The sequence below is a fragment of the Papio anubis genome, chromosome 12 (assembly GCF_008728515.1).
Source record: "Papio anubis isolate 15944 chromosome 12, Panubis1.0, whole genome shotgun sequence".
Taxonomy (NCBI): Eukaryota; Metazoa; Chordata; class Mammalia; order Primates; family Cercopithecidae; genus Papio; species Papio anubis.
The window spans coordinates 78,611,412-78,637,735 of NC_044987.1; the positions used below are offsets into that span (position 1 = coordinate 78,611,412).

The following is a 26,324-nucleotide window of genomic DNA, read 5'->3' on the forward strand; positions in this document are numbered from 1 at the left end:
GATGTCTAGGGCCTCAGCCAGAAGACTTGAAGGCTACAGGCTACACCCATCTGAAGGCCTGTCCACTCCCATATCTGGTGACTGAGGCTGGCTTGAGGCTGGGGACCTCAGTTTCTCTCCACATAGTTCTCTCTAAAAGTCCCTCTATATGGACTAGTTTGAGCTTCTTCACAGCATGATGGCACTGCCTCTGCCAACCTGCGAGTGAGGGTCCTTCCAAAAAGAACCAGGTGGAGAGCACCATCTTTTAAGATATAGCTTCAGAAGATGTACAGCATCAGTTTTGCTACATTCTGCTTGTCAAGGCAGTCACAAAGGCCCATCCAGACACTGAAGGAGGGGAAATAGACTTCCCTTTTTGATAGAGGATTAACAAGGTTTTGAAAGATGTGTGATCAGAACTATTATGTGGCTGATTACTTTTGGAAAAGTCAATCTGGATGAAGGAACCTGAAGAAACATATCCATTAGATGGTGAGCTCATGAGGACTGACCTTGTCCTAGACTTCTTGGTAACTCTCATAGGCCCAGCACATTAAGACACATATAGTATTTGTTGAATTAAATGAATAAATACAGATTGTCCAAGTCAGGCTATTTTGAGGATTTTATTATTATTCTTCCAATTTTGCATTTACTGCTTTCTCTTTTAACGTTAAGCTGAAATGTTCCATCTAATGTAGAGGTTCTTTTGCTTCAAGGTTTGTTTCTTCCATCAGAGGTCCAGCAGGATACCATTTTATTATGGGCATTTGCTTCATGTTTTGCAGGAGTCTGTAGGAATGCTCTTGAAAAATCTCAAAGACATGTCTTCAAACTTCCTTCAGAGCCTTCAATTCTTAGGACAACATCACCCTTCTGCCTTGCCCAGCCATGCTCAAAGCATGTTTTTCTCCCCCTTGGAATTTCCAAAGACTCTGCATGAAGGTGACAGGGGATCCTACAACTGTAGTCTAGGGGCTTGTTGTGGAATAAGTATAGGCTTCAATCATAAAGGGAGAATATGGGTAAGACCTGGGTAGTGATCCTTTGCCAATATATGTATTTTTTTGTCTGTCTTTCCTTTTTTCTTTTTTGTAACTTTTCCCCTCCCTTTCTTTCTCCAAAATGCAATCTGGCTTTGTTTGTAGCTCACTACTCCCCAGACTGATCTCCAGTTCTGTGAAAAATCACAGCCCTGCCTTCATCTTATTGTTCAGTGTGCTGCTGCTGAGAGTTGCTGCAGAAGGATCTCTGATCCGGCAGCTTACCTGGATGGGTAGAGCCAGATGGGGAGTGGGAGGAGGAAGAACATTGGGAAGAACAGCCAATAGATGCTGGCCTAATACCTAGATGATGGGATGATCTGTGCAGCAAACCACCGGGGCACACGTTTACCTATGTAACAAACCTGCACATCTTGCACATGTACCCCTGAACTTAAAAGTTGAAGATTAAAAATTTAAAACACAACCTTTGGTCATACTTCCAGAACATTTTTTCTCTGTCTCTCTGTCTCTCTCTCTCTCTCTCAGTGTGTGTGTGTGTGTGTGAGTTTGTATATACACACATACACAGGTACAAAATATTTTTAACAAAATAAATATGGTTTATACTTTACAAACAGATAACTGGCTTCCTGTGCCTCCCCTGATTTAATTATGAACACATATTTTCATCAATAAACATTCCTCTTTGACAGTGATATGAAGAGTGATTATCCATTTTATGGGTGTAGCATGATTTATTTTACTGATCCCTACTATTTTAGGATGTTTAGGTTTTCTGATTTTCTGTTAGAATCAACAGCATGATGAACATTCCTTCAGCTAAATCTCTTTATCTCTTATTTCCTCAGTATGTATTTCTAAAACAATAATACATTTAGTTAAAGGATATATATATACAACGTGCATATTTATATATGTGTATGTATATGTATATGTATGTATATATATTAAAGAACTTTTTTTCCTTGAGACAGAGTCTCACTGTGTTACCCAGGCTGGAGTGCAGTGGTGGGGTCTCAGCTCACTGCATCCTCTGCCTCCCGGACTCAAGTGATCCTTTCACCTCAGCCTCCTGAGTTGCTGGGACTATAAGCACTCACCACCAAGCCTGACTAAGTTTTGTATGTTTTGTAGGGACAGGGTTTCACCATGTTTCCCAGGCTGGTCTCCAACTCCTGAACTCAAGCGATCCACCCACCTTGGCCTCGCAAAGTGCTGAGATCACAGGCATGAGCCACTGTGCCCAGCCTAAAGAACATTTTTGAAAAAGCTTAAAAATTGTCTCCCAAAGTTTGTAATTTATGTAATAGCAGCAGTGCTTGGGGATGCTAATAAATCATCATTAACACTTAGTGCTTTCCATGTGACAAACACCCGTAAAGGTTTTACAGACATCATCTCAATCTCTCCGCTGACCCTAAGAGAGGACGTTATTATTTCCATTTCATAGACGGGAAAACTGAGGACCAGATGGACAAAGTAACTTGCTCAAGGTCATACAGCCAGGAAATGGCAGATAGGCGATTCAAACCCAGCTCAGACTGACTGCAAAAACCCTCCTCTCCTTTTGCTACCCAGCCTCCCACTTGCACATTCATAAAAACTGGTAACTTAAAAAGTACTTGATTTTTTTTTCACTACCAAACTAGGTGTTCTTACTCTTTTTTGGCTGCAGTTTCCACAGACTGAAGAGGCTCTAAATGACTAAGAACAGTTTTTGATTAATTAGATTTTTGTTGCCAAAGAATGAATTTGATCCCCCACCCCCTCCCTCTCACTCTAAAAGCACACAACAAAATGATTCTAGCAGCGGGAATAATTACAGAAAACGTGGTATTAACTCAAATGGAATACAAATATTTTAGATTTTTTATTGTGCTCTAAGACCACCAGAGTGGAAAGAAAAGACTGAAATATGCCTCAGCAGACATAAGGAGAGAGCAGACACCAAGCTGAGAACCCCACGGTCACTCTCTGCTTGCACTTTTGATGATCTCAAAGAGAAGCAATCTTGGGATTTGAGCCTGGATCATAGCAGGAGCTGAAGCCTGTTGGAATCACTTGGTAGACTCAGAAGGAAAGGCTAACCTGGCAAAGACGCAGGTGAAGGCAAGGCCCTCCTCCTCTGGTGCCTTCCTTGCCTGGCTGCTGTCCTTTCTCTCTGATGTGCCCTTAACCTCAGCCCCATCTGTGTTTCAACTTCAAGGACTGACCCTTGATGAAGTGATGGTGGCTCTGCAGGGCAAGCCATACTCACACCAGTGGTCCAGGTTATAGACCTGTAGAGACTGGAGGACTCCATCAGTTAGTTCTCCTTGACATGGACCTGCCTTGTACTTTCTTTACTTTGTTTTCTTTAGAGTCAGAGTCTGGCTCTGTCACCCAGGCTGGAGTGTAGTGGTGCAATTGTGGCTCATTGCAGCCTTAAACTCCTGGATTCAAGCTATCCCCCTACATCAGCCACCTCAGACTACATCAGCCCTGGCTAATTTATTATTTTATTTTTTAAGAGATGGGGTCTTGCTATGTTGCCCAGGCTGGTCTCAAACTCCTTACCTCAAGAAATTCTCCAACTGGCAGTCTTTTTGCCTCAGGGCTCTTTGCTCCTCAGACCCACTAAACCTTTTTCTGCCTCAGGGCTCTTTGCATTTGGGTTCTCAATACCTGGGAGCCTACTCTTTGCCTACATCTTTGCATTTGTACCTACTTCTCTTTACTCTCATGTGAACTCAAAAGTACCTTCCTCAGTCTTCCCTGACCACCCTATCTAAAGTGAGACTCCCCTGCCCCTGCAAGTAACCCACTGCCTTTACTTATCATCTTTATATCACTTACCACTACCAGAAATTTTTTTTGCTTGCATGTTTACTTGCTTAGTACTTCCTCTCCCAAATGTAAACGCTAGGGGTTTTATTTGCTTTTCTACTTGTGATTCTCAAGGCTTAAGCCAGGCCCTGGCTTAAGATATGCAATGCATTTGTTGAATAAACCAATGAGAACAATATTGCCAACTTTATAGTTTTCCTCAGAGGCAGCCTTGAATATTGCAGACACACCATGAGGATCCTTAGCCTATACTTTAGAGCAAGGTTCAGCAAACTACAGCCCATGGGTCAAATCTGGCCCACCATCTGTTTATATAAAGTTTTATTGGAACACGGTCACGCTGATTTCTTTTTACACAGTGTCTATGGCTGCTTTCACCCTGCAACAGCAGAGTTAAGTAGTTGTGACAGAGATCATACAGTCTGCAAAGCTGAAAATATTTACATCTGGCATTTTGTAGGAAAAATCTGTGAAACTTTGCTTTAGAGGGAAGATTCCCTGGATTACCACAGACCTTTGTTTCATGTGAGTTGATGCCATAATGGTAAGATGCCACATTGCTTTCTCTCACAGAGGCCTCTTTCATGTCAGCGTCTTTAGATAGGCAACTCAATCTTTCTGTTCATGAAAATATTGCCTTGGCAATCTGCTTAATTCAGATGGAAAACTACTCCGACCTGAATTATCCAGAGAGCAGAGATTAGTGTGTTTTCTCTAATTGTTAATTATCAGGATGACACATAGTATGGGCCACTCTGCTTGTCTGTCTTTTTATCTAGAGGAAGGGTTTAGCAAGGCACCTTGGTGGCATGAAAGATAGACTTTAAGTGTAAGATTTTATTGTTTTTATTATTTCCCTTTGCTTAGATCTCTATAAGAATCATGATGTTTCCAAGGCAGCACATGGTTTGGGGAAACTGGAGAGAATACTCCCAATGGAAAGGGATAACATCACGGCTGCCACAACAATGCTATCCAGTGTACAAATGTCGGATGTTCAGAGGGACCAAGTCATCTTGATTAGAATCGTGGAGGTATGAGTTTCAAAGTGGAATAATCTCATGTTCAATAAATTTGCAAATTCTCTTCACAGTGCAGTGGAAAACGGAACATGCTTAAAACAATTCCAGGGACTTGGCTCCTGGGCTTATTCAGATATGGTAATGATTGTCAGGGACTGGTTTATTGTCTTGCTAGGATGAAGTAGATGCTTTTGAATCTCTTTCTATTGTGCATGTCTGTGGGAACACATGTTTGCTCTTCTGTATCACCCCAAATATTAAAAAGCTGTTCAAATTGCCAGATCATTTTCTCCAAGATGATGCTTATTTATTTACAAAAATCTTTAGAATTATATTGCAAAGAATGTGTTTATTGTAGAAAAACCAGAACACATAGTTATTTTAATACAAGAAAGCAAAAAAAAAAAAAAAAAATCAAACCACCTCTCTGAGATAACTGTTGTTAATATTTTATTATAAGCCCTCCCATACTTTTCCCTATGGACTAAAATAAAAAAATACATATGTGTGTGTATATATCCATGTGTGTGTATTAGACATACATAATACTATACATACTATTCTCTAATCTGCTTTATTTTTCACTGAATAGCATGTTATGAACTTTTTATACTCTACCGAAATTAGAATAGTGTGGTAGTTAACATCATGTGCTCTGAAATCTGGTTGTCTTGTTTGAAATCTTGACTCTATCAATTACTAGCTGTATGACCTTGGGCAAGTTATATAATTGCTATGGTGCATCAGTTTCCTCATCTGTGAAATGAGGATGATAATGATGGAATATACTAACTATATGATAATGATGGAATATACTAACTATAATGATGGAATATACTAACTATAGGTTGTTGTGAGGGTTAAATATGTTAATGCCAAAAAAATTCCATAATACAGTTCCCAGCATATGGGAAGCTCTTGTTAAATGTTAGCTATGATTATCTTTCCATGTTAACTCATGTATGGCCACATCATTATTTTTTTGGCTGCATATGATACTATTGTATTGGTATGGGAACATTCTTCTCTGCTTTTCATTTGGTGTATGGTTGTGTATACGTGATTTAATGCTGGTCATGCTTTAATGCTGTTATTTTCTTTCTATCTTTTATTTTAGGTTCAAGGGGGACACGTGCAGGTTTGTTATGTGGGCAAATTGTGTGTCCCAGGCTTTGGTGTACAGATAATTTTGGCCTCTGGGTAATCAGCATAATACCCAATAGGTAGTTTTCCAACCCTCGTGTCCATGTGTACTCAATGTTTAGCTCCCACTTATAAGTAAGAACATGTGGTATTTAGTTTTCTGTTCCAGTGTTTATTTACTTAGGACAATGACCTCCAGCTCCATCCGTGTTGCTGCAAAGGACATGATCTCATTTTTTTATGGCTGCACAGTATTCCATGGTATATGTTTACCACATTTTCTTTATCAGGTCTACTGTTGACAGGCATCTAGGTTGATTCCGTGTCTTTGCTGTTGTGAATAGTGCTGTGATAAATATACACATGCGTTTGTCTTTATAGTAGAGAGTATACTCCTTTAGGCATATACCCAATAATGGGATTGTTGAGTTGAATAGTAGTTCTATTTTAAGTTCTCTGAGAAATCTCCAGACTGCTTTCCACAGTGACTGAACTAATTTACATTCCCACCAACAGTGTATAAGCCTTCCGTTTTCTGTGCAACCTCACCAGTATCTGTTAGTTTTGACTTCTTAATGATAGCTAGTTTGATTGGTGTGAGATGATATCTCATTATGGTTTTGATTTGCATTTACCAAATTATTAGTGATACTGAGCATTTTTATATGCTTGTTGGCTGCATATATGTCTTGTTTTGAGAAAGCTCTGTTCATATCCTTTGCCCATTTTTATTGGGTTTATTTGTTTTTTCTTCTTGTTTATTTGTTTTATTTATTTATTTATTTTATAGATTCTGGATAGTAGACCTTGGACAAATGCGTAGTATGTAGATATTTTCTCCCATTCTGTAGGTTGTCTGTTTACTCTGTTGAGAGTTTCTTTTGGTATACAGAAGCTCTTTAGTTTAATTAGGTCCCATTTGTCAATTTTTGTTTTTGTTGAAATAGCTTTTGCAGTCTTTGTCATGAAGTCTTTGCCTGGGCCAACGTCAAGAATGGTTTTTCCTAGATTTTTTTCTTGGGTTTTTATAGTTTTAGGTTTTATGCTTAAATCTTTACTCTATCTTGAGATGATTTTTGTATATGATGAAAGGTAGGGGTCCAGTTTTAAATCTTCTGCACAGCTTGCCAGTTATCCTGGCACCATTTATTGAATAGGGAGTTGTTTTAATCCATTTTCACACTGCTATAAAGAACTACCTTAGACTAGGTAATTTATAAAGGAAAGAGGTTTCATTAACTCACAGTTCCACATGGCTGGGGAGGCCTCAGGAAACTTACAATCATAGAGGAAGGTGAAGGGGAAGCAAGGCATGTCTTACATGGTGGCAGGAGAGAGAGAGTGAAGGAAGCCACACCCTTTTAAACTATCATATCTCTTGAGAACTCACTATCAGGAGAACAGCATGGAGAAAACTGCCTTCATGATCCAATCACCTCGTAACAGGTCCCTCCCTCGACATGTGGGAATGACTATATGAGATAAGATTTGGGTGGGGACAGAGGCAAACCATATCAGGAGTACTTTCCCCATTGCTTGCTTTTGTCAGCTTTGCTAAAGATCAGATGGTTGAGGGTGTGCCACTTTATTTCTGGGTTCCCTAACCCTTTCCATTGCCCTGTGGTCTGCTTTTATACCAGTACCATGCTTTTTTAGTTACAGTGGCCTTGTAGTATAGTTTGAAGTCAGGTAGCATAATGCCTCCAGCTTTATTCTTTTTTTTCCATAGGATTGCTTTAGACATTTGGGCTCTTTTTTGGTTTCAAATGAATTTCAGAATTTCTTTCTTTCTTTTTTTTAATTAAAAAAATAGAGAGAGGGTCTCGCTCTGTCACCCAGGCAGGAGTGCTGTGGTGTGATCTTGGCTCACTGCAACCTCTGTCCCCTGGCTCAAGAGTCCTCCTACCTCAGCCTTCCAAGTAGCTGGAACCACAGGCACGCAGCACCACACCTGGTTATTATTATTATTATTTTTGTATTGTTAGTAGAGATGGGGTCTTGCTATGTAACTCAGGCTGGTCTTGAACTCCTGAGCTTAAGCAGTCTGCCCACCTCAGCTTCCCAAAGTACTGAGATTATAGGTGTGAGCCACTGTGCCTGGCCAGATTCTTTTTTTTCTAATTCTGTGAAATGCTGCATTTTGATGTACATGAAATTGGAGTTGTATGGCACATCTGAAGAGACAGCACTGAGGAATCTTTTAGCCCTCTTGCTAGAGAAGTCCTGACGATATTAGTGGGAAGGGAGAGGAAAGGATGGAAGACTTTGTAGCTATGGATCTCAGCAGATAAGAGGTGGTGCAGTGGCTGTGCATGAACTTTACAGGGTCTGGTCTTGGCTCTGCTACGTTCTGAGCATCATATGCAACTTAACCTCTCTACGTCTTAATTTTCACATCTATAAAATTAAGATTCTTTTTGGTATCTACCTTTTTGGGTTCTTGTAAATTAGATCATTCATGTGAAGAGTTTAGCATTTGTCTGTTACCTGGCAAAGTCTCGATAAATATTAGATATTATTATTTGAAATTGGGGGTTACCATTAAAACATGATGTATTCATGCATGAATATACATACATTCATGTAGTTTAGCTATGGAACAGTTAGTTGATAAGTTGTACATTTATACCTCTTTTTCCTTCTCTTTCCATTGGTTTCTTGCTACTGTGCCTCAAATTCACACCTACTCTTTAATACTCAGCTTTGTGATTCTGGGATGGGATTCTGCAAACCCCTTTTGCTTTTGCCAAATGGATCCACATTCGATTCTGCTATTAGAAGGTGCTATGTGGAGACTGCTTCCTGAAGGAGAGAAAAGGGATATGCTTCTTCCTGTTTGCTTCCAGTTCCTGCCAGCATCACTCCAGCAATGCTTCTTTGCTTTGGCAGTGGCAGTTCATTTCAGCAGAGCAGCTGGCTCCAGTCTTCATTTTTTTCCACACTCTGAGAACCAGTCCCCTTGTCCTTCTTTGGAGATCCCAGCCTTGGCCTGTTGGCATGCCTTCCTCAGAGGTCTGGGCTCCATCTCTGTGAAGGGTTGTTTCATGTCTCTAGGTCCTAGTAGCCCTAGACTCTTCCCTTTGTTCCTCCAGCCATGGTGGCATAGCCATTTTGTACTTATGTCTGTGAAACTTCAGCATTATCCTCTCAGCCATCTCAGTTCTCCAATGCCTGGTGAACAATAATTTACACTAAATTATCTCTGTTAAAATTTCTGATGTTGTTTTTGTTTCCTGAGTGGAAACTTCACCTTCCCTAAATGAACCAGTTGAGAATCAGTTGAGAAGGGAAGATTCATTTCATGAGTAAATGTGTCAATGTTACTCTGAAGGAAGATGGCTGGGAGTCTAGTCTTTATCCTGATTGTCCTTATTGTATAATTCTACTTATTGTAGAAGTACCAGAGCCAGCAGACCACCTGGGCCCTGAAGATGCCCTGGAGGCATGGCTTGGGGGGACTGTGCTTTGTGGGCTATGGCTGCTTCCAAGAATGCAGGGAAGGATGAGACCTCAATATGAGTGTCCACATTTGGGAAGCAGAATAATCCTTTAAGACAGACCAAGAGGAGAAGGAGGATGGAAGGAGAGAGGCCTGGAAGAGAAAGGACTACTGTGTTATCAGAGGCAGAATGCAGGGTAAAAAATGGGTCAGCGAAAGCCAGCAGAGGGTGGGGTGTGGAGAGGGAGAGAATAACGGAGACTATTAGTCTTGGTAATAGGACAGTTTCAGCCTTTCATTGTTTACTGATAATAAAAAAGGCCTGCACAATAGGTTGGTCAACACCACTTTCCTGCTTCGTTGGTTTCCAAAGGGATTTGATGCTTCCCTGCTGAGAGATTATTTCTAGGAGCCTGTTTCAGGTCACTCACCATAACCTCCTCACTCAGTGATCAGCTGTGTTTGTCTCCCTGTCTGTCTGTCTGTCTGTCTCTCTCCGTTTGTGTGTCTGTTTCTTTCTTTCTGTCTCTCTCTCTTTCTCTCTCTCTCCTCTCTCTCTCTCTCTCTCTCTCTCTCTCTCTCACACACACACACACACACACACACACACACGCTTCTTTATCTACGAGGAACATTGGAAATCCTGCCCCAGCAGTGGTCCTGCCCAGAGTGGATCTGACCAGCGAGGCTTCAAGAGAGCAATAGATGAGGCTGCCATTGCCTTCTGACCTTCAGCTCTCTGGATGCACACATGACCAGGATGCCTTTATTGAGTTCAAAGAGCCAGGTGGTGCTGCTGATGGGGAGAAGGCAGAGTGACTCTGGGTGGGAAGAGGTGAATGGCTCTTACCACCAGGCAACCTGGTGTGGGGTTTTATGAGCCGAAGCAGAGAAGCTCCTGCCCCTGGCTTAAAAATTAACTATCCTGGCTAAAAACAAAATATTCCCTTTGTTTCTTCAGAGAAGATTCAACAGGAAGGACAAAAGCGTCTAATGTCTCCATTGAGATTTTTTAAAAATAAACTTTTTATTTTGGAATAATTTCACTTTTACAGAAAGTTTACAAATTAATACGAAGAGTTCTCATGTTCCCCTCTCCTAGTTTTTCCTGTTGTTAACATCTGACATCACCATAGTACGTTCAGAAAAACTAAGGAACAAACATTGGCATGTTACTCTTGTTAGTTAAACTCTGTAATCTTTATTCAGGTTTCACTAGCTTTTCCATGAATGTCCCTTTTTCTGTTCCAGGATTTCATCCATCATATCAGGTTACATTTAGTTGTTGTGTCTCCTTAGTTATACTTTTTCAGTCTTTCCTTATTTTGGTACTTTGATAATTTTGAGAAGTATTGGTCAGGTACTTTATATAGTGTCCCTCCATTTGGGTTTGCAAAGTGTTTTTTTCATGATTAGACTGCGGTTATGGGTTTCTGGGAGGAAGACCATCAAGGTGAAGTGTCCTCTCATCACAGCCTGTGGGATGTACCCAGGTGCTGTCCACATGATTTACCTGTGGTTCCACCATGATTTGAAGGCAGAGGGCAGGCTCTGAGAAGCCTCCTACAGGATAAGGGTCTTGATTCAGAGTCCTTCCCTCTGGATACACTAGACCATGGATTGCTGATCAAGAAGGACCCTGCAAAGCTGGAGATGGGGTGGAGGGGGGCAGTGGTGCACATCGGAAGAGCCACAGACTAGAAGCCAGGTCTGTCCGGCACTAGTCCTGACTTCACTGCTTCTGAACTGTGTGATGTTGAGTGAAAGTCTTTAACCTTCCTGGCCTCAGTTTCCTCATTCACCAATCAGTATGTATCCCCTTCCCCTCCCTTCCTTCTAGGGTTGGCAACTGGATCAGATGGCATATTAGGTATGAAAAGACTTTAAAAAGTATAAAAGACAGTACATAGATGGGAAGTCAGTCTTTGAAGCCTGCTTTGGATTTTCCAGCATTTCAGCTCCAGCAGGAGGAGAAAGATTTCCTTTCTATTTACTGATCTCTGTTAGCAAGCAAACACATACAGGTCATATGGGTGTTTGTGTGTATGTGTGTGTGTGTGTGTGTGTGTGTGTATCTTTTAACTTTTTTTAAAGTCTGATTTATTGATATATATTTACTTACAGTAAAATTCATCCTTCTTATGTGTACAGTTCTGAGTTTTGACAAACAATACAATCATGTAATCCTCACCACAATTAAGATAGAGAACACGATACATAGAATGCTTCCATGACCTCTTCACCCCCAAATTCCCTCACACTCCTGTCATCAACCCATTCCCCTATTCTCAGCCCCTGGCAATATTGACCTGGTTTTTGTTCCTATTTTCTACAACATCATATGAATTGAATCATGTTGCCTTTATTTATTTATTTAGTTTTGGTTTTAAAAACAACAGTATTGAGATATAACTGATATACAATAAAATGCACATACAAGAGTATACAACACATAAGTCTTGGTTATATATATATTTGTGATATCATCCCCACAATCAGGACAGTGAACATATACCCATCACCCTAAAAGTGTCCTCAACCTCTGCTGTCACTGCTTTTCAGCAAACTGATGGTTCTCTGCATGCACTCTGAGGCACAGTGCTCACTCCCACTGTCACGCCCTCCTTCAGGTGGCTTTCCTTCCCTTAAGCTACCACCTGGCCCTTTTGATCTCTCCAAATCCTGCCCATCCTTTAATTCTACACCTTAGCCCTCCCCACCACCCAATGTCTAAAGGGTCCTTTAAAGTTATCCTTTGAGAATAATTCAGCCCACACTTGCTACTTCCTTTTTTGCTCCTAATGTACTTATAGACAACCTCTCACTGTGGTCTTTCTTTATATAACAGTGTTTGTATCTTACCGTCCTAAGGTAAGTGGCCCAGTGTTTAGCAGTGTGGTCTCTGGGATTGGATAGTTAGGTTCATACAGTTAACCTTAGGCTCCTGTTTAACCTCTCTCTGTGTCATTTTCCTTATCTGTAAAATTAGGAAGACAATACGGTATCTACCACAAAGGGTCTTGTGAGGATTAATTGGGTTTATCCACATAAAGCACTTAGAAAAGAATCTTGTTATACAGTAAGCACTTAATAAATGTCTACTATCATCATCAGTACCATCATCATTGAAAGCCTTTTTTTTTCTTTTTCTTTTGAGACAGAATCTCACTCTGTCACCCAGGCTGGAGTGCAGTGGTGTGATCTCTGCTCACTGCAACCTCCGCCTCCCGGGTTCTTGCCATTCTCCTGCCTCAGCCTCCCAAGTAGCTGGGACTACAGGCGCCCGCCACCACACCTAGCTAATTTTTTTTTGTATTTTTAGTAGAGACAGGGTTTCACCGTGTTAGCCAGGATGGTCTTGATCTCCTGACCTCGTGATCCACCCGCCTTGGCCTCCCAAAGTGCTGGGATTAAAGGCGTGAGCCACCGCGCCCGGCCCGTTGAAAGTCTTTTAACGGCAAAACCTGTAACTCTCACTGTGCTCACAGTAGTGGGCTTGTGGATGGAGTTCTGATATTTGTTGGGCTTTTGATCAAGGGACCATTTCAGTGAATCAGAAAGTTCCTGTGACCACTTAACATATTACATGTTTGCTTGTGTACTACTCTTAGATGATATGAAAACAAATCAAATTCCCAAACCAAAAAGCTGTACTCTTTTTTCTGGGTAAATACAGCCATGACATGTCTATTTCCATGGTTTAGAATATCACCAGTGGGAATCTACTGTGGAAAATTGAGTACAACACTATCATCATATGATTTGTTTTGCTCATATTTGGATGTGCCATTGGCTGTGGAGCCAGACAGTGAACTCCACACAAAGAGGGGCCTGTGAAAATGCAGAGAAGGCAAGAAAAGATCCAGACATTTAGTGAACATCTACTTCAGTGGTGTGTCAGACTCAGTTGCATCAGCTTGTAAGAGATGATTGTTAAATTTGCAGGAGTTTTGTAAGTCAGTTATTAAACACCATCATTATAAAAAAAATACTTAAATTATATTAAAGGCAAAGGCAATAAATCATTATACTCAAGTTGAGTACAAATACTCAACTAATTATTTCACTATTAACTATATTTTTGAGGCTACTTAATATTTATTGCATCTGTGCAGTGAAAATACTATATAATCATATGCTATTTCCCATCTCTTGTGTTTGGTGATGTCAAACTGATAGCTTGAAACTGGCCATGGGAGGAGTATTTACACCACAGATATTGGTAAATGCTTCAAATCAGGGCCTTTGATTCTTAGATGGTTGGTTGTTAAACATTTACTAGCACATCACTGATATTATATACCAGGCATGGCAGTTGAACGTTTTTAGTTCAGGAAACAGAGGATCACTGAAGCTATTTCAGCTAAAGTGAAGAGAGGCTTATGGCAAGGGTGTTTATTAAGAGGAACGGGATATAGAATATCATGGAGATTCAAGAACAGGCTCTACCCCAAGGCCTTATTTTCAAGAATGTCATATAAATTAAATCATGTTGCCTTTATTTTTTCCATTTTAAAAATAGCATTATTAAGGTATAATTGATACAGGATCACTCCAGTGGCCTCAGAACATGGCCTTGGGGTCTGTGGTCTGGTTCATTGCTGTTCTCACAGTGCCTGCTTCTTTCTGTCCTGGTCTCAGCGGGCTTCTTTTTCTTTTACTCTGCATTGTTTCTCTATTATAGCTTCTACTTCCTTCGTTTTTCCCATATCTTTGGCTTGTATTGTATTGATGAATCATAGCCATTACAGCACTTCATTATCTGCTCCCATTGAAGGCTGTGTTATTCTCTTCATTTGGTTGCTTTATTTCTGAGAGAGAAAATCTAATTGATCCAACTCATTTTTTTTTCCTTGCAGGGCAGCATCAGATGGTAGCTGGTTTGTGGTTTACCTGGCCTTTGGTTAGATAACTGTACCTGATCTCTATGGCTAGGAAGGAAGGTAGGGTCACGTACTACAAATTTTGACCTTGTACATGAGGAATATAAAGACAAATTAGCCACCACCAGAATGACTAAAATTAAAAAGACTGACAAGGTTGGTGAGGATATGACACATTGCTCCAAATTTCAAACACTGCTAATGAAAATGAAAATCTGTACAGCATAAGTACAGGCCTACCTCAGAGATATTGGAGTGTTCAGTTCCAGACCACTGCAATAAAGTGAATATCACAATGAAGTAAGTCACACAATTGTTTTGGTTTCCCAGTGCATATAAAAGTTATGTTTACACAATACTGTTGTCTGCTAAGTGTGCAATAGCATTATGTCTAAAATATTCACTTAATTTAAAAATACTTCATTGATGAAAAATGCTAACAATCATCTGAACCATCAATGAGTTGTAATCATTTTGCTGGTGGAGGTTTTGCCTTGACATTGATGGCTGCTGACTTGATCAGGGTGGTGGTTGCTGTAGGCTGGGGTGGCTGTGGTAATTTCTTGACTCTTTCAAAAAAGATTTCTCTGTAGCACGTGGTGCTGTTTGGTAGCATTTTACCCACAGTAGACTTTTTTCAAAATTAGAGTCAATCCTCTCAAACTTCGCTATTGCTATATCAACTAAGCTTACATAATATTCTGAATCCTTTGTTGGAATTTCAAAACTATTCACAACATCTTCACCAGGAATAGATTCCATCTCAAGGAACTACTTTCTTTGCACCTCCATAAGAAGCAACTCCTCATCTGTTCAAGTTTTGTCATAAAGTTGCAATTATTCAGTCATATCTTCAGAATCTACTTCTAATTCTCTTGCCATTTTCACCACATCTGCAGTTAACTCCTTCACTGCAGTCTTGAACTCCAAAGTCAATGATCTTAAAGTCATCCATGAGGGTTGCAATCAACTTCTTTCAAACTTCCACTAATGTTAATATTTTGACCTCTTTTCATGGACCAAGAATGTTCCTGAAGACATCTAGAATCCTTTCCAGAAGGTTTTCAATTAACTTTGTCCAGATCTATCAGAGGAATCACTATACATGGCAGCTATAGCCTTATGAAATACATTTCTGAAATGATACTTGAAAGTTCAAATTTACTCCTTCGTCCATAAGCTGCAGAATGGATGCTGTCTTAGCAGGCATGAAAACAACATTTATTTTCTTGTACATCTCCATCAGGGCTCTTGGGTGGCCAGGTGCCTTGTCAATGAACAATAATATTTTGAAAGGAATCTTCTTTTCTGAGCAGCAGGTCTCATCAGTGGCCTTAAAGTATTCAGTAAACCATGCTATAAACAGGTGTGCTGTCATCTAGACTTTGCTGTTTCGTTTATAGAGCACAGGCAGAGTAGACTGAGCATAATTCTTAAGCGCCCTATGATTTTTGGAATGGTAAATAAGCATTAAAGCCACCAGCTGCATTAGCCTCTCAAAAGAGAGTCAGCCTGTCCTTTGAAGCGTTGAAGCCAGGCATTGACTTCTCTCTAGCCATGAAAGTCCTAGATGGCATCTTCTTCTAACTGAAGCCTGTTTAGTCTGCACTGAAAATCTGTTGTTTAGTGTAGTCACCTTCATCAATCATTTTACCTACATCTTCTAGATAACTTGCTGCAGCTTCTCCATCAGCACTTGCTGCTTCACCTTGCACTTTTATATTACGGAGATGGCTTCATTCCCTAAACCTCATGAACCAATCTCTGCTAGTTTCAAACTTTTCCTCTGCAGCTTCCTCACCTCACTTCGTCTTCATTAAATTGAAGAGAGTTAGAGCCTTGCTCTGGATTAGGCTTTCACCTAAGACACTGTTGTGATTGGTTTGTCTTTCCAGACCACTAGAACACTCTCCATATCACAAAAGGCTGTTTCACTTTCTTATCATTCATGTGTTCACTGGAGTAGCACTTGAAATTTCCTTCAAGAACTTTCCCTTTGCATTCACAACTTGGCTGTTTGGTTCAGGAGGCCTAGTTTTTGGCATATCTCAGATTTTGACAGGTCTTCTTCACTAAGCTTAATCATTTCTAGCTTAAAGGGAGAGATGTGTGACTTTTCCTTTTACTTGCCACTTAGAGGCTATTGTAGAGTTATTAATTGGGCTGTGTTCAATATTGTTGTGTCTCAGGAAATACAGAGGCCTGAGGAGATAGAGAGAGACAGGGGAACAGCTGGTTGGTGGAGCAGTCAGCACACACACAACATTTATTGATTATCTTCACATTTTTGTATGGGTGTGGTTGTGGTACCCTAAAACAAATACAACAGCAACATCAAAGGTCACTGATCCCAGACCACCTTAACAGGTATAAAAGTAATGAAGAACTTTGAAATATTGCAAGGATTACCAAAATGTGACCCCGAGACATGAAGTGAGCCCGTGCTGTTGGGAAAATGGTCCCAATAGTCTTACTTGATGCAAAGTTGCCACAAACCTTCAATTTGTAAAATATGCGATAACTGCAAAGTACAATAAAATGTAGCACAATAAAACAAGATATGCCCATAGTTAAATTCTACAGATAACTATTCAGCATTATCTACTAAATCTGGTTGTATACCTGCCCCGTGATCCTATTCCTATAAATATCCAAAAGAAATGAGTGCTTTCTTCGATGGCAGGATAAGTGCAAGAATTTTCCTAGCAGCACTAGTTGTAATAGTTCCAAACTGGAAACTCCCCAGAGTCCATCCAGTAAAATGATGGATAAATGTCAAAAACATTATGCTGAGTGAGAGAGGCCATATTCAAAAGAATGTATATATATTCAAGAGCAGGCAAAATTCATTAACGTCAAAAGAATCAGAATAGAAGTCACTCTTACAGGAGGTATTGACTGGAAGGGGGCATGAAAGAAGCTTCTGGAGTTTGAGAAATGCTTTATCTCTTGACTTGGGTGATAGTTGCTCAGAAGTAAACACTTGTAAACAGTCTTTGATATATACTTAAGATATGGGCACTTTACTGTATATCAGTGTGCTAGTTCATTTTTGCATCACTGTAATGGGACACCTGAGACCAGGTAATTTATAAAGAAAGAGGTTTAATTGGCTCACGGTTCTACAGGCTATACAGGAAGCATGGTGCTGGCATCTGCTTCTGGGAAGGCCTCAGGAAGCTGACAGTCATGGCAGAAGGTGAAGGGGGAGCAGGCATATCACATGGCCAGAGAGGGAGCGAGAGAGAGAGAGAGAGAAAGAAGGGGGAGGTCCCAGGCTCTTTTAAACAACCAGATCTCATATGAACTAACTGAGCGAGAACTTGCTCATCACCAAGGGGATGGTGCTAAGCCATTCGTGAAGGATGTGCCCCCATGATATAATCATCTCCCACCAGGCTCCCACTCCAATATTGGGGGTCACATTTCAACATAAGATTCAAAGGGGACAAACATCCAAACCACAGCAGTAAGTCAAACTCAATAAAAAGTAAATTACGATAAAAAGAAGAACGAATTATGATTATTGTCCCCAAGAAGTTTATAGCCTTCTAGTAGGGGTGATTGACATCGAGAACACAGAAGTATAGTTGAGAAAGGTAAGTGCTCATTAAAAGATGTATAAAGTGTCATGTCATGTGACCTCAAAGGTTGGAGCAACTCATTCTGCCTCTAAAAAATAAATAAATTCTTATTTATTAAGTCTCTAGTATATGCCAGGTGCTTTAAATTACCTCATACTCTTCTTACAGTATATGAAAGGAAATGTAACTGGGCTTTTGAGTGATACTTTTGAGTGTGGCAAAGTAATGAAAATAATTGTATCAGAATTGTGGAACCGTTTATGATAAAACCCTTTTGTAACTGTGATTTGTTTCTGGAGGCTGCTGCAATAAATTAACATGAGCTTGGTGGCTTAATGCAAGAGAAATGTATTCTGTCAGGGTTCTGGAGGCCAGACTTCCAGACTCCAGCAGGTCTAATCTTTGCCTTTGTTGTCATTTTGCTTCCTCTGCATGTCCTGTATTCTATGTATCTTCTTATAAGGATTCTTGTGATGGCATTTAGGGCCTACCCAGATAATCTAGAATTATCTCCTCATCTCAAGGTCTTTAACTTAATCACACATGCAAGGACCCTTTCCCCAAATAAGCTGATGAGCACAGATGCTAGGGATTTGTGGTAGATATTGGTCTACCATGAATAGTTTAATAGATTAATAATATGAGCATGTTTATTTTAAAATGAGTACGTGTTTGCCAGGCGAAGAGGGAAGGGAAGCCTCTTACAGAGAAGAATTCCTGAAATGGGTTCCATGAGGATTATAATATATTTCGCTGTGTACTTGCTCTTGGCCTCAGACCCCTTGTTTATAGGAGTAACGTGTTCATGCATGCATGCAGGCACACATGTAGATTTGGTTTCAGCTGAATTTTGGACTCGTCTTCAATTTCCTGGAGCTCTCCTGAAGCCACCTTGTAGCCCACCATTTTCAGACCACAATATGCCTCTCCAAAGGAAATGTGTTTTGAACTACTATGTGTGTCCTGGACCTTGTTTAGCTACAATCCCTTTTCAAACAAAAGCACATTATGTATAACTGATAGAAGGGCAGCTGCCTTGGCTAAAGCCTGAAGCCCCCTTCCTCTCTCTTAATGTCCTAGTCCTTTCTCCAAAGTGCCCATTTGAAAACCATTATTGTCTTAGATCAGGGGTTGGCAAACATTTCCAGCCATGAGCCAGATAGTAAATATTTAGGGCTTTCCAGTTCATATAGTCTCTGTTGCAACTACTCAATTCTGCTGTTGTAGTACAAAAAGCAGCTATAAACAATACAAAAATGAATGGGCATGGCTGAGTTCCAGTAAAACTTTATGGACAGTGAACTTTGAATTTCATATACATTTCACATCATGAAATTTTTTTTTAAATTTTTTTTCAACCATTTAAAGATGTAAAAACTATTCTTAGCTTGAGGGCTGTACAAAAACAGACAGTGGGCTGGATTCAGTCTGCAGGCTATCGTTTGCCAGTTCCTTTCTTGGGTAATGGCATCTGACCTGTGGAACTTTTAAGATTTAAAATCTCAGCACTTCAGGATTGGAAAGGGCCTCAAAGGCTACTAGTCCTTAGTTCCCACCATAACATCCGATTGCTATCCAGTGCTTCAGAGATTGTCATCCAATGCCTCCTTGGTTGCCTACAGCTGCAGGGAACACCACCTCCTGAGCCAGCTCACTCTGCAACCGCCAGGCTGTGCCGATTGCTAGAGTTCTTCCCATGCAGAGCAGCACCTGTCTCCAGTGACAGCATCTACAGGATACAGTCAGAACAGTGAAGCACAATATTAACACATCAGGTTAATTTCATGCTCTACTTGTCCTAGGCTGATATTAACGAAAATTAAATTTTGTGCTAATCAGCCTTAGCGTTCAGCATGCACGACACAAATTTGTGATTTCTGGCAAGGGTGGTTAAATCATATTTATGCTATTTGTGCGGTGCCCGAATAACAGGGAAATACTATTACTAACAATTAAACTTCCAGGTTGACAGATGTCCCCCTGAGCAGACATAGCTGAGTGCAAATGGATATTTTTTTCTTAGCAAGTTGAAGGCAGAGAGGACATGAACCAGGGAGCTGCAGTTAATTTTCAATTTCCTCCTTCCCTTTGGATGGCTCATTTTGGATGTTTGACCAATGCAAATGATTTTACTCTGTGCCCTGCTTCTGTTTCCTCCTTTTTTCTAGCTTTGAAAAGTAAAATTTCTATAAGCAAGATGGAATGTTTTCTTGTTTCCAGGAATCTCTGGGACACCTAAATAGCATTCTTCCTAGTTGCAGGTAGCTTATTGTGTGAGGGCAGTTGACTAGGAATTTAAAGAGGGGTGGTACTCCTTAGTGATTTGCAGAGCTGGAGAAATAAGAGTTGGAAGGGTGAAACTAGTCTGACTCCACGTGTATTTTCCTCTGCGAGAGAGAGATGCTTGCCCTACCTTGTGGTCAGAGCATCTTGCGTTTTCTGTCTGCTTTCCTTGTGATTAGTCAGTTGCTAGCAGATGGGCTGTGCAAATGCAGTCTCATAGGTTTTATTTCCTGGAGAAGGGAAGAGCCACTCAGTCCCCTGGCTCCAGGTGGATCTCTCTCCACAGTCCCCCATGCTTCATCTTCATCCCCAAAGAGGCACCAGGGGAATTGAAAGTCCGTGGGATCTTGGGCACATATTTTATCTAAGACCCACCAAGTATCCTCAGAGTCAGGCTCTTGCGGGGATCTTTTGCTCTGAAGAGGCGTGTGTTCTTCTGGTTACTAGGCCGCAGCATCAGTTCTGTGCATAGGGACAGGTAAGGCCTTACGTGTCTTCTGTCTGTAGGGTGACCAACTGTCCCAATTTGTCTGGAACGGAGGGGTTTTCTGGGATGTGGGACTTTTAGTGCTGAAACGGAAACAGTCCCAGGCTGAGTGAGACTGTTAGTAACCCCACCTGTAAGGACTGATGGGACAAGACAGGCGGTCCTAGGCCATGGTCTGGTAAGTTGTTAATGGTTCCCTAGGATGTTTTGGTGATTGCTTCCAGATTTTGGTGAATCCACCTCATGAGTCTCTCAGAGCCCAGATCTGTTCCTTTCTTCTTAATTATCCATGTGCTCAATTCTCTCCCACAGGAGCTGAAGAATTCACATTTGGGCTGATGGGCCTGGGGTAGGGAAGACCAACAGACCACATGCTTCTTGTCTCTTCTACTCCCTGATCCTGTGATAGGCAGGGCTAAGTGATCGTCTGCTCCTCTCACCCTCCAGCCTCCAAGTGGGCCACTTTTCAAGCATGGAATTCTAGGTGGGTGCTTCCAATAACTTGGCACAATAGATAATACTTATTTGCTGTCAGGCTGAGACATTGCTCCAGAAGCAGATATGACCCAAGGGACCATTGTAGATAGAAATCCATGTGCAGAAAGTAAGGCTTAGCCAGTGAAGTACCTCAGGCATCAGGCCAGGCAGAGAGTCTGAGGATTGCAGAATCCAGGAGCTATATACGTAGGGTAAGGCTAGCTGAATCTGGATTGGCCTAGGACAGAGCCTGGTTTCCAGGAGGCTATTCATAGTGGATGCTGACCCTGCACAAAGAGGACATGTAAACTGGCTTCAAGGTGCTTGGTCAGGCAGGACATCTGGTATTAACTAGATTCGAGCCTATGCCCTTTCTTTCCTAGGTGCCCTGGCTAAGCAACCAGCCAAGGGGCAGCCAAACAAGCCCCTCTGCCCACTCCTCACTCTTCCTACTCTCACCTGAGTGGGTCCAGTCTCATGACAATAAAGGAATGATACTCACATGCATAGGATGCTACTGTGGGTATGTCCAGGTCTGGAGCGTGGGGGCGAGTCAGCCAGCTCAGACTGGTAAGGCAATACTGGTTGCTAAAAGAGTAAAGTGCTGTAACATTGGTTGGTTAAAGAGCCAGTACCCTGATCCCCTGGAGGTCCCCACCCCTCCCACTCCACCTGTTGCCTTGGCCACCTGCCCTTTCGTTCCAAGACTTGCTCTTTACCATCTAGCAATTGAAGGGGTCATGCCTGGCACAGAGGCAACTCCAGGACTCCTCTGTTGGTTCTGATTTAGAATATCAGCACTCCAGTACGATGTGCTGTTCCTAAAGCCCTGGTTGTAACTCTTCCTTTTTTCTCCTACCCAGGAAGGCACATCAGAATACCTGTGATGAGTATTAAATATTTCGTGTTTGTATATAGAGCCATTTTTACATTCAACCCTTTATTAATAGTAGCAAATAATAATATAAACTGACACATTTGTAGTGTTCTAGACGCTTAACATATGTTAACTTGTTTAATCCTCGTAGCAGCCCTATGAACTAAGTACTACTATTATACCCATTTTACAGATGAGGAGACTGAGTTATGGATAAGTTATCTAATTATGTAATTTGCCTAAGCTAACACTGTGAGTTAGCAATAAGTAGAAGTCTCCCAGGGCCCTCCCATGCCCACACAAAGCATGAAAAGCAATAGAATGTGGTCTTGTGCATGAGGACACGGAGACTCAGCAGGCCGTGGGTCAAGGTAACTAGAGCAGCCCTTTATGAGAACTAATGCCCAGAGACCAGGCAGGCCAGGACGGCTCTGTGGATGACAAGGGGACAGGTGATGATCAAGAACATATTCCCCCTCCCTCCTCCATGCATTGACAACCTCAAACAGAATAAAAGAAAACCACCACCACAAGGAATGAGAGCTAGTGAAACACCGGACTAAATAATATCTTATTAAATTGACCGAGATTAGATTTCTCCCAGGTGTTATACAAAAATACAGAAGGTCACATTTCTTGCAACCATTTCTGCTTAACTTTCCTTTCTCTACTGGGTTCTGGGAAGTAAACTTCAGTCAGGCTTGTCACCTGCCCAGGCTTTACCCAGGAAGTGAGCCTCAGTCTCGTCTGTTCTCAAATGCCCAACTTATCCTGCCCTGGGGCCTGGCTGGACCACGGGTTGGGGAGGGACAGTGCGCAGGCTTCCTCTTCAGGGGTCTCCCTGCCTTGGAGATCATTGCTTTGCTTGTCCCTCCTCCTCTCACAACAACACTTGCAATTCTTATTTCGTCTGGGGAGTGATAAGTAGCGGTTCAGACTGGTCACAGTTTCTTCCAGGTCTGTTGTTTACAGCATCAACTTCATGCCCAGGTTGCTTCCAGGACTCAGGCATCTGAAGCTCAAAAGCCCAGGTCTTGGAGCTCAAGAGTCCGGAAAGGTTTTGCAGCCTTAAATACCAAGTGTTAAGCTCTACAACTCTGCTCTCTTCTGCTGTAATCACCCAATCAGGAGGCAACAGGTGCCTCATGGTCCAGTTTAGCAGCTCCAAGGGAATAACAAGAGATACTGGAGGAAAATGCATAACTTAATATCATCCAAGTACCCACTTATTTGCCATTCTCAGGTGAGTCAGCCTGGGCAATACTCCTGCCTACCAGCAATCTTTTCTGCTCCCTCAAGAAAATACCAGCACACCCTGTGGCTCAGTGATGCTTTTAAGTCCCAATTTAGTGATACCTTATTTATAGATTTTCTAAATAAAATAGCTAATACAGTCAACCCTTCATATTCATGGGTTCTGCACCCTCAAATTCGACCAACCAAGGATTGAAACTACTTGAAGGAAAAGAACAATAAAACAATAATAATAATACAAATAAAAGCCAGTAAAAATTTAACAACTATTTACGTAGCATTTACATTGTATTAGGTATTATAAATAATCTTGAGATAATTTAACGCATATGAGAGCATATGCATAGGTTATATGCAAATAGTATGTCATTTTATTTAAGGGAGTTAAGCATCCACAGATATGGGTTTCTGCAGGGAGCCCTGGAACCCTGTGGATACCGAGGAACGATTGTATATTTTGAGAACTGAAGCCCAGTGCTGCCCTATTGTAGCTATGAAGTATCCAGGCCACTTGGAGAAAGCTGACACAAGAGCGGGCACACAGCAGGAAGCTTTGATTCGCATCCTCTCTCTGGCTGCAGGCCTCAGCTCTTGTGCACCAACTCTGACCAATGACTACGACTGGCTGCTAGAAGTACAGCTGTAGTGAGAAGGATTCTGAGGCTGGGTCTTCACTCAGCAGCAAAGAAATGAAGTAATTGTTTAGTAATGCCTGATATAGGCCTGAGAATCGGGAAAAGGATAACCCTCCTGCCAGGTTTTTGCAGAACTTTCTCAAATTCATTTTCTTTAGAGATACGGTAAGGACCCACCCCCCCATCCCACCCCCACCCAAATGGGTAAAAAGCAAAGACTGGTTGCCATTTTTTTGTCAAAGCCTCAGATCACAGGGGCACCTGAGCCATTAGTATCCCAATGGCAGAGCAGGACAGGCTCAGGGATGTGTGTCTACAAATCTCTAGTTTTTTGTTTGCTAATTGTCTTCTTTAAACTGCTTACAGTTTCTCTTCTCTCACTCTCATTTCCACAGGAGGTGTAACACTGGACGAGCGGGCAACTGGCTCTTCAGGCTTGGAACCAACAGGGGGCAGCAGAGAGCAGAGAAGAATTGGTAGGCTTGGGCTGACCCAGACCTAGGAAAACTTCCAAACTTCTTTCCTCAAAACCGAATCCATGTGGACTCACTCTTGAGACTATTGTCCCCACAAGTGGTGTGGTCTGAGGGCACAGCAAGAAAGGATGGAGGGAGACTTTATTTGGGGTTCAGGTGGAGAAAAGCCTGTGCTGGATGCCAGGCTGCTCTGAGAACAGGAAGGAAGATAATAATGCTAACAGCAACAGTTACAATTACCCAGCCCCTGTAGGGTGCCAGGCCCTCTGTCAAGGTGCTTTCATTCTCTCAAAGACTGCTTGAGGTGGGGAAACTCCCAGTTTACAGATGAGAAAACAGGATCCCAGAGTGGTTAAATAGCTTGTCCATGATCACATGACTAAGGGAGGGGCAAACCACATTTTAGACCTGTTCTGCCCTCTGTGTTATGGTGCCCTTCCAGGAAGGAGGAAGAAAGGTGCACCTGGAGTTAGAACATCCTTGGGGGTGTCCTGGACCCAAGGGAAGGCAAATGGTCCTTCTGGTACCGACTACTGTCTCCTGATGGCCACGAGTCTCCTGCTAGATTTAGCTAGTTCACTGGCTCACAGGTCTATGCACCATCGTCGGCAGAGCCAGGGTAAGGTAGCTAGCCTCGAACAACACCAGAAAAAGGCAAAAAGAAAGATAACAGAAACTTGTATGGAACTTTCAAGTACTCACTACGGAAGTCATTGATTTATCTGCCTACTGTGAGAGGTAATTATGTCGCATTGGAAGGTCACATTAGAACGCCCCTCACCTCCATTAGCCTCAGCTCTACCCTGGGCTCAGAGATCAATCCTGGCCTTATTTAGGGAAGCACATCCAAGCATATTTGAAACTTTTGGGATGGGCTTGGGGATATTGGCACCAGGGGCATCTTGCTGTCAGTACCATCCTGATTCTAAGAACTCCACTAATGCCACATTCCTCAACCCAAGCCTGGATCTAGGACTCAGGGTGCTGCCTCACTAAATGCTTTATCTCTTGGGTCACTGCAGACCAGGGCCCTGCATTCTTTAGCCAGTGCCTGTTTCCCTCATCTGGCAGTAGGACAGCAGTCTACCAAAAGAGTCACATGTTCACATCCCAGCTTAGGTCCAAGTTGTGAGCCAACTTCTTAATATAATCACTTTTTTGGTATTGCTTTTTTTCTCTAAAAAATATGTATGTTTTCTGATCCTAAATATAATATTTTCTGAGCCAGGTGCAGTGGCACACACCTGAGCTACTCAAGGAAGCTGAGGCAGGAGGATCCCTTGAGCCTAGGAGTTTGAGGTTACAGTGAACTATGATTGAGTCACTGTACTCCAGCCTAGACAGCATAGCAAGACCCCATCTCTTAAAAAATTGTTAGAAAATACATTAAAGCATAAAGGATAAAAAATTTCCCCTATCTTTCGTTCTGGATTTATTTTTCTCGACTACACTTATTACTATCTAACACTGTCCTTTACTTAGGTTTTTATTGTCTCCTTCTCTAGAATGGGAGCTTGACAAGATGAGGGATTTCATGTTTTGTTCACTGCAAGTTCCTTAATTCCCAGAACAATACCTGGCACATTTACAGAATGAATGAATGAATTCATAATGCCATGACATCAGATGTAATTTTATTTAATATTACAGAGGGAGCATTTTTCAATGTCAGTAACTTTTTTTCAAAAGCATCATTTTAAATGGCTGATAATAATCTGGGGTATGGACATCCAAGCATGTCTTGGTATGCCTGCAGTTTTGGATACTGAAAGATTACACAGATTACTTTGATTCCCCATTTATCAAGCTACAGCAAGGCCAGGCTCACTTTGTTGTTTGATTTCTTAGTTTCTTGTTCCTGGTTGAATGAACAGATGAGACTGGTAAATTATGGAGAATTTCTGTCACTGCCATCTCTAGCCTCGGCATAGCACTGTGGCTCCTCTCTC

General features: G+C 41.6%; 1 long non-coding RNA gene across 1 annotated transcript; it reads left to right on the top strand.

The window, feature by feature from the left end:
- Positions 1-2,184: 2,184 nt before the first annotated feature.
- On the top strand, positions 2,185-25,595 carry LOC103877623. The gene is made up of 3 exons (XR_637397.4): positions 2,185-4,849; positions 20,969-21,140; positions 24,295-25,595. It is a non-coding gene; the product is annotated as an uncharacterized LOC103877623 (long non-coding RNA).
- Positions 25,596-26,324: the final 729 nt, after the last annotated feature.